This window comes from Scyliorhinus torazame, chromosome 9 (assembly GCF_047496885.1).
Source record: "Scyliorhinus torazame isolate Kashiwa2021f chromosome 9, sScyTor2.1, whole genome shotgun sequence".
NCBI classification, from domain to species: Eukaryota; Metazoa; Chordata; class Chondrichthyes; order Carcharhiniformes; family Scyliorhinidae; genus Scyliorhinus; species Scyliorhinus torazame.
The window spans coordinates 208,469,430-208,476,764 of NC_092715.1; positions in this window are offsets into that span (position 1 = coordinate 208,469,430).

Consider the following 7,335-nt stretch of genomic DNA (forward strand, 5'->3'; position numbering starts at 1 on the left):
TGTTCTGGAAGCATGCATGACAGCTACATGCTGAGGCACTTGGAGATCCCCAATATCTTTGAGGCCCACTCGAGGATGACGGGTTGGCTCATGGGGGACAAGATACCAACTGAGGCCATGGCTGATGACACCAGTGCGGAGGTCTGAGACGGAAAACTGATACAATGAAGTCCAGGTTGCCACCCGTGCTGTCATTGAGCGGTGCATTGGGCTGCTCAAGATGCAGTCCGCTGCCAGGAGCGCTCTGGCGGGGCTCTAATACCCCCCCACCCAGAAAGTCTCCTGCTTTCTGGTGGTCTGTGCCCTCCACAGCTGTAGGATGGAGGACTGATGGTGATAAGAGGCTTGCATAATTTCATGTATCAGATGTAAAATGTTTTAATAGTGGATATTTTAATGTGACAGATTTCCATTCCTCCTAGTTACGAACAATGACCTAGTCAGTGCCCACTTATTGCTCCTCACTCATCTTCATACTCTGTGGTCTACTTCTACACTGATGACGCATAGCAGAGATGGAGGCAGTCTGCTGCCTTTCATGCCCTGTGTCCTTTGATGCCATGGCAGTCATCTTTTGGAGGACCTGGAGCCGGAGGGCCCTGGCTGACTTACCGGTGTCACAGGCGTTGCCGTGCCACCCGGTTCTGCCCATTGCCCTTGAGATGCGCTGGTGTCAGGAGGGGGGGACTCAGAAGAACTGGAGACCATTTTAGGCTCCTTGGTGGAAGGTTGTAGGATTGGTGCCAGTGCTCCCTCCCTGATGGTCTCGGTAGGGCTCTGTGAATCCATCGGACGCAGGGGCAGCAGGAGTGAACCCCAGAAATGAGTTATCTGGCACTGCCATTCCTGGAGGCTCCTCATTGTCTGCATCATGGTGTGGACGCCCTTTTTTAAAATTAATTTACAGGATATGGGCATCGCTGGTTAGGCCAGCACTTATTGCCCATCCCTAGTTGCCCTACGGAAGGTGATGGTGAGTTGCCTTCTTGAACCGCTGCAGTCCTTCAGGTGTAGGTACATCCACGTGTTGTTAGGGAAGGAGTTCCAGGATTTTGTCCCAGCGATAACGAAGGGGTGGCAATATATGTCCAAGTCAGGGTGGTGAGTGACTTGGAGGGGAACCTCCAGGTGGTGGGGTTCCCAGGTATATGCTGCTCTTGTCCTTCTAGATGGTCCTCAGTATATTACGATCCCAGACCAGACACCAACAGTGGCTCGGATACAGAATTGAAACCCCAATATTTTAGTTTATTTCATAAGACTGCGGAAATAATGATTTGCTCCAGGAGTGATTGCCTAACAAAATAGGGCTTTGGTTTTTTAAAACAATACTTTATTATGCATACAATATTAAACTTTTTAACTTCACATCTGAAATGAACAGTTTACAATTGCCCTTTAACACTACTAAATTCCTTGATGAACAACAAGAAAAGAAACATACAGCTCTCAATCCAATTTAAAATCAGCAGGGCATAGAGTAATACTAGCTTTGCCCATCAGATTTGGCTATCGGTTAGACTCCCTGCAGGCTGAATGTCTTCAAATAACTCCTTCAAATGGGTTCTTTCAACCCCTTCCCTGTCTTCGAACAAGACTGCTCTGCTTTAAAATATTATTACTCTTTTAAACTATCCTACGGGGAAATAAAACCATCTTTACTTGTGGTCTGTAAAAAAAACAAGGGTTGCGAGACCAGACTTCAACTCTTCTCCCAAATGCTTTCTCAAAAGTCTCTTTCTGAATCCCTTAGCTCCACCCTGCAATGACATCATCTCCCCATGCTGAAAAACAAATGAACTTTCCAGGGATTGAAAGCCCATTAACTCCCCAGGGATTGGGGGACTTCTTGACAATCATTGTCAAGTTTCACAGCTACCAGGAAAAGGGTGGGCAAAGACTACAGATGGGAGGGCCGCACCATCACGCTCTATCGAGATGTGGGAGAGGGGCTGGCAAAAAGGCAGACCGCATTTAACAAGACCAAGGCTGTGCTATATAAAAGTGGAATTCGCTGTGATGCTCTGAATATGTATGTCCGAGCCGGGGGTGGGGGGGAGGATGGAGAACAATAGGGAGATAGGGTGTCTGGCACCATGGGCAGGAGCTACCAGGCTAGCTAGTTCACGGAAGCACAGTAGGGGATGGGCAGGTGATAAGCTTGGTATGGGGGGTTGGGGGTTGTGTTGCAGCTAATGGGGAGGGGGGGGGAACTGTTGCTAGGGGACAAAAGGGAGGAGAAGAACAGTGGATGCCCGAGGGCAGGCCCGAGGAGGCGAAGGACGCGAGCTGGAGGCTAGCCTAAGAAGGGTGATGGCTGGACTTCCGGTGACGGTGGACGGGAGGCAGCCGCAGACTGGAGGGCTCCCACTCGGGAATAGGAATTTCGGAGTTTTAACGCCCGGCCCTGGGGGCAACGGAGGCTGAAAAGACTAAGAAGGCACAGGGAGGAGAAATGTCCAGGTTTGGGAGAAAAACGGCTGTGAAAAAAGGGGTTAACGAAAGTCCGCCGGTGAGTGGAAAAGTCAGCGCAGGAACTGTAAGGAAAGCGGAGGCTGGAGCACCAGGAGAGGCCGCATTGCTCACAGCAGTAGAAATGACCAAGGTGATGGTTGTGGAACTTGAAAAACAGTTCACAAAGCACATGGAAGCAATGAAGAAGGAGATGGGGGTGGTATTGAAAGTGCTGGTGGAGGAAGCGATTGCCCCGGTGAGGGTGGCGGTATCAAGCGCAGCGGCAAGGTGAGACACTGAAGGAAGTGGAAGAGGCATTATCGCAGCACAGTGATCAACTCACCTTGATGGGGGGATGATAGAGACCAACAAGGTTCTGCGAGCCAAATTGGAAGACCTGGAAAACAGATCCAGGCGACAGAATCTGAGGATTGTGGGTCTGCCCGAAGGGGTGGAAGGCCCGAGGCCGACGGAGTATTTTGCCACGATGATGGCAAAGCTATTGGGGGAGGGGGAAGATCCCTCTCGATATGAACTGAATCGGACTCATCGGTCATGGAGGCCAATACCAAAGGCGAGTGAGCCGCCAAGAGTAGTAACTGTGTTTCCGTAGGTATAGCGTGAAGGAGAAAGTCTTGTGCTGAAGCAGGAGGTGCAGTGGGCTGGAGCTGGTATACGTATATACCAGGACTTTACGGTGGAGTTGGCGAGGAGGCGGACTGCCTTCAGCCGGGTGAAGAAGGCGCTGTACATCAGCAAGGTGCAGTGCAGCATAGTATATCCAGCTAAGTTGAGGTTGAGCTACAAATCCAAGGACTTTTATTTTGGCACGGCGGAAGCAGCGGAGGTGTTTGCAAAGGCAGAAGGACTGGCAGAATTGAGAAATAGTCGTGTACCGATCTAGCCTCATGTAACTTTATTTTTTCACTGCGTGTTGGTGTATGTACTAAATGAGTCAACGCTGTATATATTTGGACAAGGGAAGAGATGGGACTTTTATTTGCAATGATGGTTCTTGGGGGCTTGGGTGTGTATGCGGGGGTTGTATGCTAAAGGGGATTTCTTAGTTTTCCTGGGACGGGGGAAGGGGACCCGGGCAGGGGCCTCCACGCTGGCCGGTTTAAGCCGGCCAGTGAACGGGAGTGAGGTGGGGGGAGGGGCTGCGGCCATCGGAGCCTGGTAGAACAGGTTTTGGTGAGTCTAGCCGTGGTGAAAAGTTGGGGGAAGGAATCGAGGTTGGGGGGAGAAGTTTACAAGAGGAAGTGGAGGGGAGGAGTCTGGGATGGGGTGTGGGGGATGTCTACAATTCATGGGTGTCATTCACGGTACTCTTTCGGGGATTGGATGGCATTGAATATTGGGGGGGGGTGGGTTGGGGGGTGGACTGTATATATCAATGGTAACCATAGGCGATTCCTGATTCCTTTTTCTTTTTTCCCTTCTTTTCCCACCTTGGGAGGGTTTGTTTTATTTGATGCTTATATTGTCAGGTGGGCTGTTGTTTGGGGGGGGGGGGGGGGGGGCGGAGGATGGGATTGTTGTTAATAAGGGGATTGACATTGTAGTTGTTACCATTTACTGTTTGGTGGTGGGGTGTAAATTCTGAAGAAAATGTGAAAATGGAGAATAAAAATATTTTTTTAAAAAAGAAGGGTGATGGCTGATCGGCAAGGGGGGGGGGGGGGGGAGGTGGCGGGGAGGCCTCCGACTAGGCTGATCACTTGGAATGTCAGAGGGCTAAATGGACCCGTTAAGAGGACTCGTGTGTTCGCGCATCTGAGGGGACTGAAGGCGGATGTGGCGATGTTACAAGAGACACACCTGAAGGTTATAGACCAGACCAGACTGAGGAAGGGGTGGGTCAGCCAAGTATTTCATTTAGGGCTGGACTTTTAAGACCAGGGGGGTCGGGATCCTGATCAACAAACGGGTGGCATTGAGGCAGGGAGAATTGTGTTGGACGTGGGGGGCAGGTACATCATGGTGAGTGGGAAGCTTGAGGGGATGCGGGTGGTACTGTGAATATATATGCACCAAATTGTGAGGCGGGTGTTAGGTCAGATCCCGGACCTAGAGTCACATAAGCTGATCATGGGGGGAGATTGTGATACGGTCATTGACCCAAGGTTGGACCGGTCAAAATCTTGGACAGGGAGAGTGCCAGCCATAGCAAAGGAACTAAAGGGGTTCATGGGGCAGATGGGGATGTCCAAGAGTGAAGGAGTTTTCTTTTTTCTCCCATGTGCACAAAGTATATTCTCGGGTCAACTTTTGTATCCTGAGCAGGGCGTTACTGGTGGGGGTGGTTGATACCGAGTATTCGGCGATCGCTGTGTCGGATCATGCCCCACATTGGGTGGATTTACGGGTGAGTAAGGGGCAGCACGGTAGCCTTGTGGATAGCACAATTGCTTCACAGCTCCAGGGTCCCAGGTTCGATTCCGGCTTGGGTCACTGTCTGTGCGGAGTCTGCACATCCTCCCCGTGTGTGCGTGGGTTTCCTCCGGGTGCTCCGGTTTCCTCCCACAGTCCAAAGATGTGCAGGTTAGGTGGATTGGCCATGCTAAATTACCCTTAGTGTCCAAAATTGCCCTTAGTGTTGGGTGGGGTTACTGGGTTATGGTGATAGGGTGGTGGTGTTGACCTTGAGTAGGGTGCTCTTTCCAAGAGCCGGTGCAGACTTGATGGGCCGAATGGCCTCCTTCTGCACTGTAAATTCTATGATAATCTATGTAAGGAGAGAGGGCAGCGCCCGCTATGGAAGTTGGATGTGGGACTATTAGCAGATGAGGGGGTGTGCGGGTGGGTGAGCAAGTCCATCAAGAACTATTTGGAAGTAAATGATACGTGGGAAGTCTCGGCAGCAACAGTGTGGGAAGCTCTGAAGGCAGTGGTTAGGGGGGAGTTAATCTCGATACGAGCCCATAGAGAAAAGGTGGAACGAGCAGAGATGGATAGGCTGGTTGGGGAGATACTCCAGGTGGCTAGGAGATATTTGGAGGCCCCGGAGGCGGGGTTAGGAGTAGGAGTGAGTGGGGTGTTTAAGGTGTTTTATAGCAAGCTATATGAGTCGGAACCCCCGGCTGGGTTGGAGGGGATAAGGCAGTACCTGGGTCAGCTGAAGTTCCCGAAGGTGGAGGAAGGACTGAAGGGGGTCCCCAATTGAAATTGAGGAGATAACAGAGGGGCTGGAGGTCATGCAGTCGGGTAAGGCCCCGGGACCGGACGGCTACCCAGTGGAATTTTATGGAAGTTCTCGGAGATGTTGGGCCCGCTGCTGGTGAGGGCATTTAATGAGGCAAGGGAGCGGGGTGTCCTTCCCCCAACAATGTCACAGGCCTCGATCTCATTGATCCTGAAGCGGGAGAAGGACCCTGAGCTATGCGGGTCATACAGGCCAATCTCCCTATTGAATGTGGATGCCAAACTGCTGGCTAAAATTTTGGCCACAAGGATAGAGGACTGTGTTCCAGAGATGATAGGGGAAGACCAGACGGGGTTTATGAAGGGCAGGCAACTTACGGCCAATGTTAGAAGGCGCCTAAACGTTATCATACATCCCTCAGAGGGGGAAGATGGAGGTGATGGTTGCGATGGATGCGGAGAAGGCCTTTGACCAGGTGGAGTGGAATTATTTGTGGGAGGTGTTAGGAAGGTTTGGGTTTGGACAAGGCTTCATTGATTGGGTGCGGTTGCTATATCAGGCACCAGTAGCAAGCGTGCGAACGAATCGGCTGATGTTGGGCTATTTTAAGCTGCACCAGGGGACAAGGCAAGGGTGTCCCCTCTCCCGCTTTTGTTTGCTCTGGCCATAGAGCCATTGGCTATGGCATTAAGAGCATCTAGGGACTGGAAGGGGTTGGTCCGGGGGGGTGGAACACAGGGTCTCGCTTTACGCAGACGTCCTGCTCCTGTATATTTCTGACCTGTTAGGGGGGATGGGGGAGATTATGCGGATCCTAGGGGTATTCGGTCGGTTTTCGGGGTATAAATTGAATATGGGGAAAAGTGAGATGTTCGCGATCCAGGCGAGGGGGCAGGAGAGGAGACTGCAAGAGCTGCCGAGTGGTGGGAAGGAGCTTTTGCTATCTGGGAATCCAGGTGGCACGGGAATGGGAAACATTGCACAAGCTAAACTTGTTCCGGCTTGTAGAGCAAATGAAGGAGGACTTTAGGAGATGAGACATGCTCCCGCTGTCACTGGCGGGGAGGGTGGGACATGCTCCCGCTGTCACTGGTGGGGAGCGTACAGATCGTGAAAATGACGGTCCTCCCCCGATTTCTGTTCGTTTTTCAGTGCCTCCCCATCTTTATCCCGGGGGCCTTTTTTAAATGGGTAAATAGGGTGATTTGGGGCTTTGTGTGGGCGGGTAAAACCCCGCTAGTGAAGAAAGTGTTGCTGGAGCGTAGCCGGGGGTGGGTGGGTTGGCGCTGCCGAACTTTTGTAACTGCTACTGGGCGGCTAATATAGCCATGATTAGGAATTGGGTAGTGGGTGGGGGTGGTGGGATGTTTGGTGTGGGAGCGTGTACAGGGGCATCATACAAGGACACAAGTCTGGGGGCACTGATAACGGCACCTCTGCCATTCTCGCCGGCCCCGTACCTCACAAGCCCGGTGGTGGTGGCGGCCCTGATAGCCTGGAGGCAGTGGAGGAAATCTAGGAGAGTGGAGGGAGCATTGGTCTGGGCCCCGATTTCCAATAACCATTGGTTCGTACCGGGAAGGCTGGATAGAGGGTTTCAGAGATAGCAGAGAGCAGGGATCAAGAGGATGGGAGATTTATTTATAGATGGGAGCTTCCCCTGTTTGAAGTACTTGGAGCGGAAATTTGAACTGCTAGCAGGGAATGGGTTTAGGTATTTGCAGGTACGGGATTTT